This window comes from Gossypium hirsutum, chromosome A11 (genome assembly GCF_007990345.1).
Source record: "Gossypium hirsutum isolate 1008001.06 chromosome A11, Gossypium_hirsutum_v2.1, whole genome shotgun sequence".
Classification (NCBI taxonomy): domain Eukaryota; kingdom Viridiplantae; phylum Streptophyta; class Magnoliopsida; order Malvales; family Malvaceae; genus Gossypium; species Gossypium hirsutum.
Genome location: NC_053434.1, coordinates 90,565,944 through 90,586,341, shown reverse-complemented (window position 1 = coordinate 90,586,341; position 20,398 = coordinate 90,565,944). Strand labels below are relative to the sequence as shown.

Here is a 20,398-nt window from a genome sequence, read left to right as displayed (position 1 = left end):
AAATCAAGGAAATGAGCAAACCCTGCTCAAAATCCTATCCTTATTGCTAATGATAGGGATAGAGCTTTAAGACAGTATACCGTGCCAGTATTTAATTATCATAGTCAGGGTTTTAGGAGACCCAAAATTGAGGCACAATAGTTCAAGCTGAAGCCGGTCATGTTCCAGATGCTTCAGACAATGGGCCAATTTAGTGGAATGCCTACTAAAGATCCTCACCTACACTTACGACTGTTTATGGAGGTGAGAAATTCTTTCAAGTTAGCTGGAGTACCCGAAGATGCATTACGGTTGAAGATGTTCCCATATTCGCTAAGGGACAGAGCTCGAGCCTGGTTGAACTGATTACCACCAAACTCAATTTCCCCATGGTAAGAGTTAGCAGAAAGATTCCTTATGAAGTATTTCCCGCCTAGCAAGAATGCTAAGTTGAGGAACGAGATCACTGCTTTCCAGCAATGGATGATGAGTCCTTGTATGAGGCATGGGAAATGTATAAAGAGTTATTACGAAAGTGCCTTCATCATGGAATCCCACATTTCATCCAACTTAAGACATTTTATAATGGTCTCAACGCTCACACGACGATGGTAATGGACGCTTCTGCTAATGGTGCTCTCATTTCTAAGTCTTATAATGAGGCCTAAGAAATCATTGAGAGGATTGCTAGCAACAATTATCAATGGCCAACTAATTGAGCAATGTCAGGAAGACGAGTTGCCGGAATACATGAAGTAGACTTCTTACTTCACTCACATCTCAAGTATCATCAATAACCTTAATGTTAAAAACTCTTACTACTAATGGGTCTAACAGTTTTGCAGCATAGCCACCTAACCAATTTGAAAATATAGCCTGTGTCTATTGTGGGGAAGGACATTTGTTCAAAGAATGTCCAGCAAACCCAGAATCCATGTACTACAAAGGTAACTAGAACCAAAATCGAGGAAGGCAAGGACTTCAATCCAATCTCTATCACCCATCATGGCGGAATCACCCAAATTTTTCCTGGAGTAACCAAAGGGTTGGAACCAGTAACACTTACACTCAACCTAGACCAACCCAGCTGCTTAGTTTCCCCCAACAAGTTCAGAAACCAACCCAAGCTGAACCATCAATGGCTTAGAAAATTTGTTGAAGGCATACATGGCCAAGAATGATGCCTTAATCCAAAGCCAAGCAACTACGTAGAAAAACCTGAAAAACCAGATGGGCCAGGTTGCAACTGAACTTAAAAACCGACCACAAGGTGCTTTACCTAATGATACAGAGAATCTGAGGACCGAGGAAGGAACATTGCAAAGCATTGACATTGAGGAGTGGAAAGACAGTAGAGCCCAACACCATCAAAACTGAAAAGGAGCAAGCTGACGCTCAAGATTCAGAGGAAGTTCAACCGAATGTTGAAATTCTAGTTTCATAAGAACCAGACTCTACAAAACCTGACAAGGTAAATTCAGAACCAGCTAATTCTGATCAACTAATAACTCTGTTAGATGCAGAATTGCCACGGAAGACGAATCAACCAGTTCCAGTAAAGAAAAAACCACCATCCTACCCTCAAAGACTTCAAAAGCAAAAGCAGGAGATTCAATTCAAGAAGTTCCTAGATGTACTCAAGCAACTTCATATCAACATCCCGTTGGTTGAAACACTTGAGCAAATGCCAAACTACGGAAAATTCATGAAGGATATCCTGTCCAAAAAATAAAGGCTTGGAGAATTTGAGATGGTAGCTCTGACAAAGGAATGCAGTGCATATCTTCAAAACAAACTACCCCCAAAGTTGAAGGATCCTGGATGTTTTACCATCCCTTGCAACATTGGAGCAACATATTATGGTAAGGCATTATGTGACTTAGGTGTGAGTATTAACTTGATGCCTATGTCAATATTTAAGAAGCCAGGGATACATGAAGTTAGACCTACTAAGGTTACACTTCAATTAGCAGATCGATCTTTAGCACATCCAGAAGGAAAAATTGAGGATGTATTGGTACGTATAGATAAATTTATCTTTCCTATTGATTTTGTTATTCTAGACTTTGAAGCGGTCAAAGAAGTGCCAATTATCTAAGGAAGACCGTTCTTAGCAACCGGAATGACCCTTATTGATGTGCAGAAGGGCGAGCCTACTATGCGTGTTTAGGATGATCAGGTAACATTTAACATTTTTAAGTCTATGCGATTTCCTGACACAATTGATGATTGTTTTGTAGTATCCGATTTAGAGGATTTAACAGTGAGAAGGAGCTCAACTATGTTGAGGATCTGTTGGAACAAATTTTGTCATTAGATCTTTTGAACGATTAAGAAGAGGATGAATACTTAGTGTTGTTAGAAGCTAATCAAAAGGTATTTAATTCGCAATCCCATTTTTGAATCTTTGGAATTAGAGAAATGGGATTATGCCCAACCAAAAGCATCAATCGAGGAGCCACCTAAATTAGAACTCAAAGTACTACCTTCATATTTGAAATATGTTTATTTAGGTACTGCTTCTACTTTGCCTGTGATTGTTTCAGCACAATTAACTAGTGAAGAAGAGAAACTCATCCTGGTGTTGAAACAATTCAAGAAGGCTATCAGATGGACCATAGTTGATATTTGTGGTACTAGTACATCTGTATGCATGCACAAGATTATCCTGGAAGATGGCCAAAAAGGGATGATTGATGAACAACAAAGACTGAACCCCATCATAAAGGACGTAGTAAAGAAAGAAATCATCAAGTGGTAGATACGAGTATAATTTAGCCCATCTTAAACAGCTCATAGGTAAGTTTGGTCCAGTGCATTTCAAAGAAAGGAGGTATCACGGTCATTGAAAATGAGAATAACGAGTTGATACCAACTAGAACGGTTTCAGGATGGAGAATTTGCATCGATTACCGGAAGCTGAAGAAGGCAACTAGGAAAGATCACTTTCCTTTACCGTTCTTGGACCAGATATTGGATAGACTCATGGGGTGAGACTATTACTATTTTCTAGATGGATACTAAGGGTATAATCAGATTACAGTAGCATTAAAACATCAACGTAAGACAACATTTACCTGCCCGTACGGTACATTTGCATTTAGACGCATGCCATTTGGTTTATGTAATGCACCTGCTACATTTCAAAGATGTATGATGTCTATTTTTACTGACATGGTTAAGAAGTATTTGGAAGTTTTTATGGATGATTTTTTAGTATTCGGAGATACATATGATGATTGCTTAGCCAATCTAGCCAAGGTACTAAGGCGATGTGAAGAAACAAACCTAGTACTCAACTGGGAATGGTGCCATTTCATGGTATGAGAAGGGATTGTTCTAGGGCATCAGATAACGAGACATGGGATCGAGTTAGATAAAGTAAAGGTAGATGTTATTGAGAAACTCCCACCTCCAACATCTGTAAAGGGTGTTAGGATCTTTTTTGGCCACACCGATTTCTATCGAAGATTCATCAAGGACTTTTCCAAAATTGCTAAACCCTTATGCAAATTTTTTGAGAAGGACACGACGTTCAAATTTGATGAAGAATACCTAAGATCTTTTAAAGATTTGAAGAGTCGGTTAGTTACGGCACCCATAATCATCACACCAGACTAGGATTTTCCATTTGAATTGATATGTGACGCAAGTGACTTTGTGATAGGAGCTGTCATGAGACAGCGAAGGAACAAATTTTTTCATCCCATCTACTACACAAGTTAAACTCTAACAGGAGCTCAACTGAATTATACTGTAACAGAAAAAGAGTTACTTGCTATTGTGTTTACTTTTGACAAGTTTCGATCTTATCTTGTAGGTACCAAAGTGACTGTCTATATGGACCATTCGGCAATTAAGTACTTACTTTCCAAGAAAGACGATAAGTTGAGGTTGATCCAATGGGTACTTCTACTTCAAGAGTTCAATCTAGAAATTCAAGATCGAAAGGAAGTAAAAAATCAAGTAGCAGGCCACTTGTCTAGATTGGAGTTCCAAGAAGGGAACTCTCCTTTTATACCAATTCGAGAGACATTTCCAGATGAACACATACTGAAGGTAAATCATGTCCATAATACCCCTTGGTTTGTTGATATTGCTAACTTTTTAGCTTGTGGTTTGATGCCGATTGATAAGACGTATCATTAAAAGAAAAAGTTTCTTCACGATGTGAAGTACTATTTCTTGGAAGAGCCATATTTGTTTCAAAAGTGCGCAGATCAAACAATAAGGAGATGCATGGTAGAAGATGAAGTATATAAGATTCTATATCATTGTCACTCAGCTCCGAGGCGGGGACACTTCAGAGGTACACATACTGTAGCCAAGGTATTGCAAGCTAAATTCTTTTAGCCAGTACTACTCAAAGATGCATATGCTTACGTAAAGAGTTGTGATCGATGTCAAAGGGTCAAAAATGTTACGAATAGAAATGAGATGCCTTGAACAAATATCATTGAGATAGAATTATTCGATGTTTGGGGTATTGATTTTCTTAGTCCTTTCCCTCTGTCCTTTGGTCACAAGTATATTTTGGTTGCAGTAGACTATGTGTCTAAGTGAGTCGAGGCTAAAGCTTATCCGACAAATGATGCTAAAGTTGTCATGAAGTTTTTGCAGAAACATGTATTCACAAGGTTTGGAACCCCAAGAGCTATTATTAGCGCTGAAGGGTTCCATTTTGTGAACAAGTGGTTGAAATGGTTATTAGATGAACATGGAGTGAAACATAAGGTCGCTACAGCTTACCATCCGCAGACGAATGGGAAAACTGAACAGGCAAACAGAGAGATCAAAGGCATACTTGGGAAGGTAGTTTGCCCGAACTGACGAGATTGGTCCAAAAGACTGGATGATGCTTTATGGGCTTACAGAACAGCATACAAGACACCTTTAGGGATGTCACCCTACAGGTTGGTCTTTGGAAAAGCCTGTCATCTTCCCTTGGAGTTAGAGCACAAAGCTTACTAGGCCCTTCGACAACTCAACTTGGATCTTAAGCTTGCTAAAGAGAAATGGATGCTCTAACTGAATGAGCTAGAGTAATTCTAAATGTTCTCGTACGAAAATGCTAGATTTCTCAAGGAGAGACTTAAAAAATGGCATGACAAGCACATTCGAGTTTGTGAATTCAAAGCAAGTTTTATTATTTAATTCCAAACTAAAGTTCTTTCCAGGTAAGTTAAAATCACGTTGGTCCAGTGCATTTACAATTCAACGAGTCTATCCATACGGAGTTGTTGAACTCTAAGGTAAGAGAGGTAATTTTCAAGTTAATGCTCAGCATCTGAAACATTACTAGGGAGATAAGACTGGAAGGAATCAAATTTCGTTCCTTTTATCGAATGTTTAAATTTTCTTATTTTCCTTTTAATAAATGATTTAGGGTATATTTTCGGGATTAGTATGTTTAAATAAATTCTGTCTAAGAGATTGGAACTTAAGTGGGACTGCTTGTGATCCATTCGATCTTTCCTAGGAATTGATTTTAACATAATTTTCCAAGAAATTGTTCCCTAACTAGAAAATAAATTTTTAGTTTTTCAAAGAAAAGGTTCAATTTTGGCCCAAGTTTTAAATTACATCCCAATTTCAAATTTTCATTCAGTATAGGGACTTAATTGAAGTATTTTTAAAATTTGGTTGCTCTTTTGTAAATAATAAAAATTAGAGCTCCTTTTTTAAATATTTTCAAAAGGCTTCTAGAATAAATGTTTTTAGTTTAATAAGAAAGATGATAATTGTTAATATATAATTATATCCATTATAATATATATTAATTATTATCAACTTTATACAGAGTTAGGATTAGTATTAACTTAATCATATTTTATTTGATAAGTATTTTTTCCAAATAATAATAAGATGATAATCTTTAATATATAATTATATCTATTATAATTTATATATTAATTTTTATCAATTTAGCATAGAATTAATATTAGTTTTAATCATATTTCATTTTTGTTTAAATAAATTAATAGCATTAATAATTTAATATTCATATATTTAATTATTAATTGTTGTTAACTTCGTATAGGATTAGAAATTAGAATTATTTGTTGATTATATTGTTCTAAGAATTCTACTCTAATTCCTATTCCTTCCTCTATAAATTCCACCCATCTTTCCATTCATCCATCATTGAAACCCCCAAAACACCAAGTACCGCAAGCTCCTAGTTGCACATTGCTCGGCCAGCAACCCCAGCTCCATTGTATGTCGCACGTCCAAGCCCCAGCAGCTGCTCCTAGGAACCTCACTGCATACGTCCAGCTTCAGCGCACGCTAGGCCTGCTTACCGAAGGTCCCACACACTGCTCGTGCACTGCTGCTAGCTCCTAGCTCAGCTTGCACGTTGCTGCCGGCTCATATGCCCATCCGCCCGCGCACTCCAGCAGCCCTCCAACACTTGTACGGCACACACCTACACCAAGTCCCTTAGCTGAAATCTTCCAACCTACCCTAAATTGACCTCTTTTGTTCATTAATTATTTTTAGGAGTTCTTAATTTTTATAGAAAGGGTGTTAAGACAAATTTTTTCTCCTAAATTTTAATTTTATTTAATTATTTAATTTTTCAATTTATTTAATCATTAATAATTTTTAAATTTTTGAGAAAATAAAATTTCCCATCTTTTGTTCAGGTTAATCATGCCTCGTAAGAGAACTCGTGCCTGCGTCCAAATTGATGAAACACAAAATAAGTTCCATTGAGAAGAAGCCAAAGCAAGATACGAGAGTATCTTCAAAAATCAATAGATGCATCCAGAGAAAGGCTTTACGTTGAAAGAGAGCAACTACAAAGACTTTATGTCACGTATTCGTTAAGTTGCTGAAACCCTCAATTGGGAATTATTTTGTGAGAAGAGACCTAGTGTGGATTAGGAACTAGTTCGCAAATTCTATGCGAATTTAACCTCAAGCGAGTTGACAGAAGTTCCAGTTTGCAGAATCAAGGTACCAATAACTTCAAACGCAATTAATGAGTTCTTTGAATTGCCTGATTTTGAAAACGATGATTGTTCTTCCTTAATAAGTAATATAAAGCCTGAAAATTTGCAAGAAATTCTCGAGGAACTTACAGTTCCAGGTTCTAAGTGGATTGTGTCAAATCAAGGAATCCACACTTGTCGAAGAGAATATTTGACACCACTCACAAAGGTATGGTTCTATTTCATCCGATTCAGCCTTATGCCTAGTTCACATGGAACTACAATTTCTTTAGAATGAATGGTTTTATTATACTCAATTTTAACTGGAAAGACCATTGATGTGGGAAAAAATCATCTTTAGAGAAATGCAAAGTTGTGCCGTTAGACGTTCTGGCCCAACCTACTTTCCCTTTATGATAACAATTTTGTGTTTGGAAGCTAAAATTCTTGCAAATGTAAAGAAGAAAGGCTATAGCTAGGGCACAATCACAGATTGGGACCTCTATCGAATAGCTAGAGATTCTGTTCTACAGCAGCGAATTGAAGAAAGTGAGGATTCTGGAGAAGAGGAAGAAGATCCCACAGAGATTGAACCAATGCAACCAGCTGAAGTCCTTGATAAAGTGGAACCACTAGAACCAAAAGTTGAACCTGATGATGAAACTTTAATGTTCAGAGCTCAACCGCCTAGTCCAGATCTTCAAGATGAGCTGTCAAAGTTGATGGACATAATACAGCATATGCAATGGCAGCAACAAGCTTACTGGAGATACTAAAAAATAAGGGATGACTTGATGAGAAGTGCTCTTAAGAAAATTTAGAATGACCCATTTATTTTTGTGCTTGAATTTCCAGATTTTATGTTAGAACCATGGAGTCCATTATCGAAGAAGGAGCGAAGCGATTCATGCAAAGGCAAAAATGATGGAACAAAAGATAAGTCAAATTCAGAAGGGTCTGCAAATAAATAAAAGGGGGGATCGTGACCTTATTTTATTTCTGTTCTTAGGTCATTTTAGGATTAAGTTTAATTAGGAATTTTTATTTTTCACATAATAAAACAAGAGATCGAAATAATGAATAATGAACAAGTTGCAAAGTGTAAAGTGTGGTAATAGGTATATATGTAACACCCCGAACCCGAGACCGACACCAGAGTCGAACATGAGGTGTTAGCAGACTTTAAACCCTTTATAAAAATATTTCTCAGACACTGCCAATCTGCGTACTAGTCGCTTTAAAATCATATCTTGAGTTTCAAAACTCGAAAATCAGTTTCGTGATTTTTCCCTGAAACTAGACCCATATTCCATCTACATATTTTTTTCTAGAATTTTTGGTCGGGCCAATTAGTACAGTTTATTAGTAAAAGTCTCCCATGTTACAGGGATCGACTACACTGACCTTTGCGCATTACGACCTGGATATCTCCCTACACAGAGCTTCAATACTGATGCCGTTTGTTTCTATAGAAACTAGACTCAGAGAGGAATCTATCCATATATGGTATGACTCCTAATTGTCTCTGGTTAATTTATAATGAATTTCCAAAGTCGGAACAGGGAATCCAGAAACCGTTCTGGCCCTGTCTCATGAGAACCTAAATATCTCTTAACATACTGTCCATATGATCTTTTCGTTGCTTCTATATGAAAATAGACTCATCGAGCTTCGAATACATAATTTATTCATCAATTAATCCTACTCCTACTATTTTTAGTAATTTTTCAATCTCACGTCACTGCTGCTGCCAGCATCTGTTATGAAAGCAACTATGCCCATTTCGTGATTTCTCCTTGATCTAACTAGTGATTCGTCATACATATCACAAATTATGATCATGACTAGCCATGCCAAAGGCTAATCATTGTCAAACATCCCCCTACTACACTATTGCCATATCATGAATTTTAACACCAAAATAATCAACCATGACATATGGCATAAAAATCGTATTACCAAGACTTACGACCCAACATTAGAACCAAATTCAACCGAACATTATGCCATTTTCGCATGGCTAAAAGTTTACATACCAAATTTCAACAAAACATATTAGCCTATACATGCCGAAATGTTCTCTTAGACCAACTAAGAAGAAAATACCAAAGGTTGCTAGCCGGTGTGATGACTTCGACGACGGCACGATCACGCAAAAAGAGACGAGTCCAAGAAACCTAGAATAGGTGACAAGCAAACACCGAATGAGTATATAACTCAGTAAGCCATAAGCATTCCACAACCATCCATTAATAAAATTATCACAACAGGAAACAATGAAATGAGGTTAAGTACTCCATCCATACCAAACTATACCATAGTTCCTTAAACCCTATGGTTCAATCTCATACCAAGTCCTACATTGGCCTTTCATACATCATTTTATTTTCGTTATAATCATACAATTAAACGAACTTTCACCTATTCCACAATGAACCTTATGTACGTGACTTCAACTATAATCGTCACATAGGTTCAAAACTTACCAAGCTCAACTCCAAATATAAACATAGCGCCTATTAGCCATGAACTCAAGGTACTTACCTTTTCCGCTGTCCAAAATTGACTCGGTAAAGTCGCACCCTTCATGTAAATAATTTATAGAAAATATATATTGAGTTCGCACACATAGTACTTAATAATCAACCGCGCACACTTAGTTCCATGTACTTTAAACTCACACACTTAGTGCCATGCATTTCAAGTTCGCACACTTACCTTTTCCGCTGTCCAAAATCGACTCGGTAAAGTCGCACCCTTCATGTAAATAATTTATAGAAAATATATATTGGGTTCGCACACATAGTGCTTAATAATCAACCACGCACACTTAGTGCCATGTACTTTAAACTCGCACACTTAGTGCTGTACAATTTAAACCCGCACACTTAGTGCCAATCTCATGACCGTGAACACTTATTGCCCGCACACTTAGTGCTGAAAACCAGCCACTCAATAGGCTTCACTTCCTTTTTACATTCGACAAATTTCATCTCTACTTACATATACATTTGTATACATTTCATCTCATTAAACACAATGGTATAGGTATTACGATCCTTTAAATCAATACCAAAGATATGCTTAATGACTTACTTGTGTTGGGTAAGATGGTTCCAACTCGGCTACTCGATGATCTTTTCTTTGCCTTTGCTCGATTCTCCTCCTTTAACTCCTTGAGCTTAATCAATAAATCAACTAGTTTAACCGCCTTGCTAAATATTTACAATCCAATTACACATGCATATGTATGTTAGTATATTCGGCAATCACCCTTACTAATCACCCACTTGACCAATTATAGAGAATCAAAGTTAATATCACAATGTGTACCCTATATGGCCCATTATACATAATCAAATTTAACATCATCTATATATTTACTCATATGGCCGAATATACCTAATCATACATACACCTAACCAAAAATAATTTCTAAAATCTTTATATCATTTCTACACTAGTAAAGCATCCTCTCCCTTTCCATCAATTTAGCACATGCATTACTCATTAACCTACAAAAATTATATTCGGCCTTAGCACACAACTTGCTAACCGATTCTTCCCCATCTAGCAACCAATGCACATATGTGCTCACTCAAAAATGCTAAAAAAAAAAAGGGATTCAAGAATCATCAATCCACCATCACATGCATCATTAACAAGCTTCATATTTAGCATGCAATGGCATTAACACAAACTCCACCTAGGCCGAATCTTAACTCATCTTCATGCCTCATCACCACAACATCAAACATCAAAATACCAACCAAGAATGTAACATGCATGGCCGAATATCATCTCCATCATTTAACAAAGTTTGAACCATGGCTAGGTAGATTTCAAACCTACAACTTAAAATATACATGAATCTCAAAGAATAATATCAAACATACCTCAATCTAGTTACATGCATGGCCAAACTTCCTCCTAATTCTCTTCCAAACCAAACATGAAGCAAAAACTCCTTCCTCCTCCCTTAGAATTTTCGGTCAAAAGAGGATGAAAAAGGATGAACAAGTTTTTCTTTTCCTTTCTTTAGCTCACGGCAATGGGGGGGGGAAACAACCACTCATTTTTTTGTTTTTCCTTTCTTTATTACCCATACTCCTTATTTTATTTTTTTCCTACATACCTCACTAGGCCAACATGTTCCCAACATGTTTCCACCCATAGCATGGCCAACCACTAGCTCAAATTTTGGGTAATTTGACATGCAAACCCATCATTTTCACAACATGCATTAATAGACCATTTTAAATTAGCCTATCATATTTTCACCATGTCTCAAATCAATCCCTATTTAATAATTTCTCATGCAATTGGAAAATTGGAGAATGAAACTTCCACATACTCATGTACACACATAATAAGCATAGAATATGGAAATCAATTATTTTTATGAGTCGGTTTTGTGGTCCCGAAACCACTTCCCGACTAGGGTCAATTTTGGGCTGTTACAACTCTCCCCCACTTAAGAAATTTTCGTCCCCGAAAATCTTACCGGTAAATAGGTTTGGGTATCGTTCTTTCATCGAGCTCTCGGTTTCCCAAGTAGCTTCCTCGATCCCATGTTTGAGCCATAACACCTTCACTAACGGAACCCTTTTGTTTCGCAACTCCTTCACTTCACGAGATAGGATACGTATCGGTTCTTCTTCATAACTCATATCAGCTTGAATTTCAACCTCTGATGGGCTAATTATATGCGATGGATCAGATCGATAGCGTCGAAGCATCGAAACATGAAAGACGTCGTGAATCTTTTCAAGCTCAGGGGGCAAAATCAATCTATACGCAACCGGACCAACTCGTTCGGAGATTTCGTACGGCCCAATGAATCTCGGGCTCAACTTGCCCTTACGGCCAAACCTGAGTACCTTTTTCCAAGGCGAAACTTTAAGGAACACTTTATCTCCCACCTGATATTCAATGTCCTTTCGTTTCAAGTCCGCATACGATTTCTGACGATCTGTGGCTGCCTTCAGACTTTCACGGATTACCTTTACTTTCTGTTCGGCATCTTTAATCAAATCAACTCCGAAAATTTTACTTTCACCGAGCTCGGTCCAAAACAATGGTGTACGGCATTTACGACCGTACAAAGCCTCGTAAGGTGCCATCTTAATACTTGATTGAAAACTATTGTTGTAAGCAAATTCAATCAAAGGTACATACCGTTCCCATGAACCACTAAACTCAAGGATGCAGCATCTCAGCATATCCTCAAGTATCTGAATTATCCGCTTGGATTGACCATCGGTTTGGGGATGAAAAGCGGTGCTAAAATGCAGCTTGGTACCCAAAGCTTCTTGCAATTTTTTCCAAAATCGCGAGGTGAATCTCGGATCTCTATCCGACACGATAGAAATAGGTACTCCATGTAATCTCACAATCTGAGAGACATACAATTCAGCTAGTTTATCCAATGAAAAATTCGTACGCACGGGGATAAAGTGAGCCGACTTAGTTAGTCTATCAACAACAACCCAAATCGCATCCTTCTTACTTGTTGACAATGGTAGTCCGGACACAAAGTCCATTGTGACTCGATCCCATTTCCACTCGGGTATCATGATCGGCTGAAGTAATCCTGAAGGCATTTGATGTTCCGCTTTCACTTGTTAACATATTAAACATCTCGAAACAAGGTCGGAGATGTCTCGTTTCATACCATGCCACCAAAACCAACGTTTCAAATCGTTGTACATTTTCGTACTCCCCGGGTGACTTGACATTCGGCTACAATGGGCTTCGTTCAGAATCATCGAAATGAGTTCCGAACTCCTTGGAACACACAACGACTTCTGAACCTCAAACAATCATCATCATCAATTTGAAATTCCGATTCCTTGTTCGGAGCACACTCAGCCCGTTTTGCAACCAATTCATCATCAACTTTCTGGGCTTCACGAATTTGATGAATCAATAATGGTTTGGCTTTTAATTCAGCTATTAACACATTGTCGGGTAGAACAGACAAGTGCACATTCAACGCTCGTAAAGCAAACAATGATTTCCGGCTTAAGGCGTCCGCAACCACATTAGCCTTTCCCGGGTGGTAATCAATGACAAGCTCGTAATCTTTCAACAACTCAAGCCAACGTCTTTGTCGCAGATTCAAGTCTCGCTGAGTCATCAAATATTTGAGACTTTTGTGATCTGAAAATACATGGCACTTCTCACCAAACAAATAATGTCGCCATATTTTCAAAGCAAATACGATGGCAGCTAGTTCGAGATCATGGGTCGGATAATTTCTCTCGTGTGGCTTCAATTGCCTCGACGCATAGGCCACAACTCGACCTTCTTGCATCAATACGCAACCCAACCCAAGTAGGGATGCGTCACTATAAATGACAAACTCTTTGCCTGATTCGGGTTGCACTAAAATTGGAGCTTCAGTCAAATGAGTTTTCAGTTGATCGAAGCCTTTCTGACATTTCTCCGTCCATTCGAACTTAGCATCCTTTTGAAGTAGCTTCGTCATTGGTGTGGCTATCATCGAGAAACCTTTGACAAATCGTCAGTAATAACCGGTGAGTCCCAAAAAGCTCCGAACCTCAGTAATATTTCTCGAGGTTTCCAGTTAAGTATGGCTGAGATTTTGTTCGGGTCAACTCGAATACCCGATGCGGATACCACATGACCCAAGAAGCTAACCTCTCTTAACCAGAACTCACACTTACTGAACTTAGCATATAACTTCTTATCCCGCAAAACTTGCAACACTAATCTCAAGTGTTCAGCATGTTCGATCTCATCTCTTGAATAGACCAAGATGTCATCAATGAACACAACTACGAACCGATCCAAATATGGTCTGAAGATCTGATTCATCAAATCCATAAATACTGCAGGGGCATTAGTGAGCCCAAACGGCATCACTAAGAACTCGTAGTGACCGTACCTCATTCTGAAAGCAGTTTTGGGTATGTCCGAATCTCGAATTCGCAACTGATAATAGCCCGATCTCAAATCTATTTTTGAGAACACTGAGGCTCCCTTCAGTTGGTCGAACAAATCATCGATGCGCGGCAACGATATTTGTTCTTTATCGTCACTTTATTCAGTTGACGACAGTCAATGCACAACCTCATGGTTCCGTCCTTCTTTTTCACGAACAATACTGGTGCACCCCAAGGTGAGAAACTTGGTCGAGCAAACCTCTATCCGTCAATTCTTGCAACTGAGATTTTAACTCTTTTAACTCGGTTGGTGCCATACGATACGGAGCTATCGAAATCGGCGTAGTCCCAGGTACAAGCTCAATACCAAACTCTACCTCCCGAACAGGTGGTAAACCCGATAATTCTTCAGGAAAAACATCCGGGTATTCACAAACCACCCGCACAGATTCGGGTTTCTTTTCTAATTCTTTATCATCAAGTACATACGCAAGGTATGCTTCGCACCCTTTTCTTACATATTTCTGGGCCAACATTGCTGATATTACAGCTGGCGACCCCCTTCAATCCGTAGACTCAACTCGATTACCTCGTTATTTGCGCACCTCAAATCAATAGTCTTGCTTTTGCAATTCACAACCGCATCATGCGCGGTCACCAATCCAAACCAAGAATAACATCAAATTCATCAAACGGCAAAAGCATCAAGTTCACCGGAAACAGAACTCGAATTATAGGGGACATCTCTTACACACTTTGTCGACAAGCACGTACGACCCAAGGGATTTGACACCCGAATTACGAACTCAGTAACTCAACAGGTAGAGTCTTACTGGATGCTAAGGTTTCACATACATATGAATGAGTAGAGCCAGGGTCAATCAATGCAATCAATTAGTATCAAAGAGAGTGAAGGTACCAGTGATGACGTCAGGGAGGATGCCTCCTCTCGTGCGCGGATGGCATATGCTCTAGCAGGAGTGCAGTTCTCGGCTCGAACAGCCGTATCAGAGGCCCCTCTCTGACTACCACCCCTACCTCCTAAAATTCTCGGTGGTCTACCTCTAGTTGTCACTCCACTAGGTCTTGCACCTTGAATCTTATTCTTCTCATCAAGCTCCGTGCAATCTCTAATGAAGTGGTCCTTCGAACCGCATCCGTAACAGGCCCTGTTAATAGACTTACCCCAACATTCACCTATGTGTCGTCTTCCACATTGGGGACATTCAGGTTTCTCTAGACGATTATTGCCCACACTAGCTACCGAAGTAGCCGGGAGTCCGTCGATGGTCTTGCTCTGATGGAAATTCCCGCAGTCGTCCTCGACTTATTAGTGTCCTCCCTGAACTTCTTTACGGCTGAGAACGGAGCTTTACCCGTCGATCTTTTGCGGTAGTCTCTAGCTTCAAATTCAGCCTTCTTCTTCTCCTTTCCAAGTTCTTCCGCCTTGCAGGCTCGTTCGACTAGTGTTACGAATTCTTTTATTTCCAAAATACCCATTAGTAGCTTTAAATCTTCATTCAATCCTTCTTCGAATCTTTTGCACATAGCAACCTCATCAGCTACACACTCCCGGGCATACCTACTGAGTCTTACGAATTCATGTTCGTATTCAGATACTGTTATGCGGCCTTGCTTGAGTTCCAAGAATTCCTTACGCTTTTGATCAATGAACCGTTGACTAATATATTTCTTTCGAAATTCCGTCTGAAAGAAGTCCCAAGTTACTCGTTCGTTTGGGACTATGGAAATCAGGGTCCTCCACCAGTAGTAGGCTGAGTCCCGCAACAAGGATATAGCACACTTTAGACATTCATCGGGTGTGCATGACAGTTCATCAACACCCGAATGGTGTTATCAAGCCAGAACTCGGCCCTTTCAGCATCATCAGTAACTATGGCCCTGAACTCCTCAGCCCCGCGCTTCCTAATCAAGTCTACAGGTGGCTTACTCAGCCTCACAGGATCAGTAACTGATGGCATTACTGGCTCCGGGGTGGATTATTCAAATTGGGAATTGTTGGACAGCCGGATTGGTTCGGGCATACTGCGCGACCCACTCATTCATCATGGTAAAGAAGGCTTGTTTAGCCCCCTCACCTTGATTATTCGCAGATGACTGAGGTTCAACAGGGCGTTCCTTGTGCAGGAGCAGCCGCTACGCTTCAAGTCATCCGCAAGGTTCTTCTACACCGGGATCCATTTACTAATCAAAACAAAATTTTAACCGTCAGAAGTCATCACACATTTAAACATTAACATTCGGCATGTATAGCTAGACTCATACGCGCTATGGTAGTCCTAGAACGACTAAACCTGCTCTGATACCAATCAAATGTAACACCCCGAACCCGAGACCGACACCGGAGTCGAACACGAGGTGTTAGCAGACTTTAAACCCTTTATAAAATATTTCTCAGACACTGCCAATCTGCGTACTAGTCGCTTTAAAAATCATATCTTAGTTTCATAACTCGAAAATCAGTTTCATGATTTTTCCCTGAAACTAGACTCATATGCCCATCTACATATTTTTTCTAGAATTTTGGTCGGCCAATTAGTAAGTTTATTAGTCAAATCTCCCATGTTACAGGGATCGACTACACTGACCTTTGCGCATTACGACCTGGATAGCTCCCTGACAGAGCTTCAATACTGATGCTGTTTGTTTCTATAGAAACTAGACTCAGAGAGGAATCTATCCATATATGGTATGACTCCTAATTGTCTCTGGTTAATTATAATGAATTTCCAAAGTCGGAACAGGGAATCCAGAAACCGTTCTGGCCCTGTCCACGAGAACCTGAATATCTCTTAACATACTGTCCATATGATCTTTTCGTTGCTTCTATATGAAAATAACTCATCGAGCTTCGAATACATAATTTTTCATCAATTAATTCCACTCCTACTATTTTTAGTGATTTTTCAATCTCACGTCACTGCTGCTGCCAGCATCTGTTACGAAAGCAACTATGCCCATTTCGTGATTTCTCCTTGATCTAACTAGTAATTCGTCATACATATCACAAATTATGATCATGACTAGCCATGCCAAAGGCTAATCATTGTCAAACATCCCCTACTACACTATTGCCATATCATGAATTTTAACACCAAAATAATCAACCATGACATATGGCATAAAAAGTCGAATTATCAAGATTTACGACCCAACGTTAGAACCAAACCAACCGAACATTATGCCATTTTCGCATGGCTAAAAGTTTACATACCAAAGTTCAACACAACATAATAGCCTATACATGCTGAAATGTTCTCTTAGACCAACTAAGAAGAAAATACCAAAGGTTGCTAGCCGGTGTGATGACTTCGACGACGGCACGATCACGCAAAAAGAGACGAGTCCAAGAAACCTAGAATAGGTGACAAGCAAACACCGAATGAGTATATAACTCAGTAAGCCATAAGCATTCCACAACCATCCATTAATAAAATTATCACAACAGGAAACAATGAAATGAGGTTAAGTACTCCATCCATACCAAACTATACCATAGTTCCTTAAACCCTATGGTTCAATCTCATACCAAGTCCTACATTGGCCTTTCATACATCATTTTATTTTCGTTATAATCATACAATTAAACGAACTTTCACCTATTCCACAATGAACCTTATGTACGTGACTTCAACTATAATCGTCACATAGGTTCAAAACTTACCAAGCTCAACTCCAAATATAAACATAGCGCCTATTAGCCATGAACTCAAGGTACTTACCTTTTCCGCTGTCCAAAATTGACTCGGTAAAGTCGCACCCTTCATGTAAATAATTTATAGAAAATATATATTGGGTTCGCACACATAGTGCTTAATAATCAACCGCGCACACTTAGTGCCATGCACTTTAAACTCACACACTTAGTGCCATGCATTTCAAGTTCGCACACTTACCTTTTCCGCTGTCCAAAATCGACTCGGTAAAGTCGCACCCTTAATGTAAATAATTTATAGAAAATATATATTGGGTTCGCACACATAGTGCTTAATAATCAACCACGCACACTTAGTGCCATGCACTTTAAACTCGCACACTTAGTGCTGTAAAATTTAAACCCGCACACTTAGTGCCAATCTCATGACCGTGAACACTTATTGCCCGCACACTTAGTGCCGAAAACCAGCCACTCAATAGGCTTCACTTCCTTTTTACATTCGACAAATTTCATCTCTACTTACATATACATTTGTATACATTTCATCTCATTAAACACAATGGTATAGGTATTACGATCCTTTAAATCAATACCAAAGATATGCTTAATGACTTACTTGTGTTGGGTAAGATGGTTCCAACTCGGCTACTCGATGATCTTTTCTTTGCCTTTGCTCGATTCTCCTCCTTTAACTCCTTGAGCTTAATCAATAAATCAACTAGTTTAACCGCCTTGCTAAATATTTACAATCCAATTACACATGCATATGTATGTTAGTATATTCGGCAATCACCCTTACTAATCACCCACTTGATCAATTATAGAGAATCAAAGTTAATATCACAATGTGTACCCTATATGGCCCATTATACATAATCAAATTTAACATCATCTATATATTTACTCATATGGTCGAATATACCTAATCATACATACACCTAACCAAAAATAATTTCTAGAATCTTTATATCATTTATACACTAGTAAAGCATCCTCTCCCTTTCCATCAATTTAGCACATGCATTACTCATTAACCTACAAAAATTATATTCGGCCTTAGCACACAACTTGCTAGCCGATTCTTCCCCATCTAGCAACCAATGCACATATGTGCTCACTCAAAAATGCTAAAAAAAAAGGGATTCAAGAATCATCAATCCACCATCACATGCATCATTAACAAGCTTCATATTTAGCATGCAATGGCATTAACACAAACTCCACTTAGGCCGAATCTTAACTCATCTTAATGCCTCATCACCACAACATCAAACATCAAAATACCAACCAAGAATGTAACATGCATGGCCGAATATCACCTCTATCATTTAACAAAGTTTGAGCCATGGCTAGGTAGATTTCAAACTTACAACTTAAAATATACATGAATCTCAAAGAATAATATCAAACATACCTCAATCTAGTTACATGCATGGCCAAACTTCCTCCTAATTCTCTTCCAAACCAAACATGAAGCAAGAACTCCTTCCTCCTCCCTTAGAATTTTCGGTCAAAAGAGGATGAAAAAGGATGAACAAGTTTTTCTTTTCCTTTCTTTAGCTCACGGCAATGGGGGGGAAACAACCACTCATTTTTTTGTTTTTCCTTCCTTTATTACCCATACTCCTTATTTTATTTTTTTCCTACATACTTCACTAGGCCAACATGTTCCCAACATGTTTCCACCCATAGCATGGCCAACCACTAGCTCAAATTTTGGGTAATTTGACATGCAAACCCATCATTTTCACAACATGCATTAATAGACCATTTTAAATTAGCCTATCATATTTTCACCATGTCTCATATCGATCCCTATTTAATAATTTCTCATGCAATTGGCAAAATTGGAGAATGAAACTTCCACATACTCATGTACACACATAATAAGCATAGAATATGGAAATTAATTATTTTTATGACTCGGTTTTGTGGTCCCGAAACCACTTCCCGACTAGGGTCAATTTTGGGCTGTTACAAAATCATCCTCTTACCGTAAAACAAATACATAACATCAACTCACATATTCATAACCTCATGTTCATTCATATATATATAACCCGTAACATGGCTGAAAGTATACATGTGTTAAACATCCAATGAATATTTTTATACTTTATCACATCTCAATATTCAACTTAACTCATTTCAAAAGAAAAATCAACTTCCACATACTGAACATTTAACTCATTTAGCACATTCATCATAGTAACGTTACCGTATACAGTCGATTAGGCATAAAGCTTAATATAATACACTGGCATGAGATTTATTCTAGCGCATAACTCGTATATCCAAAATTATCAGCATTCATCAAAAATTCTTACAAACTTTCGAATGTCGAAACTTAATCAAAGTAATTTCTTGAACAAGATTAACAAAATAGTGTCCATTCAGCAATAGCACATATAATTTCATATACCGAGAATCTCATAGACTAAATCCATAACACATTTTCAACTAAGCACTTAAGTGTACATATAACGTAAATCCATTCCTTAACAACATATCCACATTTTTTTTGTATCCACTTATAACAAAATTACAGCCGAAACAATAATCAATCGTCAATTTATATCTATTAATCCCCAATTCAAACTCAAATACTGAATATCAGTATCTAATTAAAATTCAACATCTAACTTCAATTCTACTTCCTAACATTTGTCAATTTAAAGAGCGTTGTACTTGTCTGAGTAAGTCGTTTACTTAAAGCCATAGTCCGACCATGTTCTTACATGTTATCACATATCAAGTCGATGCCATGTCCTAGACATGGTCTTAACAACATCTCAAATCAATGCCTTCGTCCCAGATGAGGTCTTACATGAGTCTTATTTCACACACTTATGCCCACTGATCGATCTCGCACACATAGTGCTCGGTTGAAGAACTCG

The 20,398-nt window shown here is 38.3% G+C and overlaps 1 non-coding gene across 1 annotated transcript; it reads right to left on the bottom strand.

The window, feature by feature from the left end:
- Nucleotides 1-426: 426 nt before the first annotated feature.
- On the bottom strand, nucleotides 427-532 carry LOC121210654 (small nucleolar RNA R71). The gene has a single exon (XR_005905768.1). It is a non-coding gene; the product is annotated as a small nucleolar RNA R71 (small nucleolar RNA).
- Between the last annotated feature and the right edge of the window lie 19,866 nt (nucleotides 533-20,398).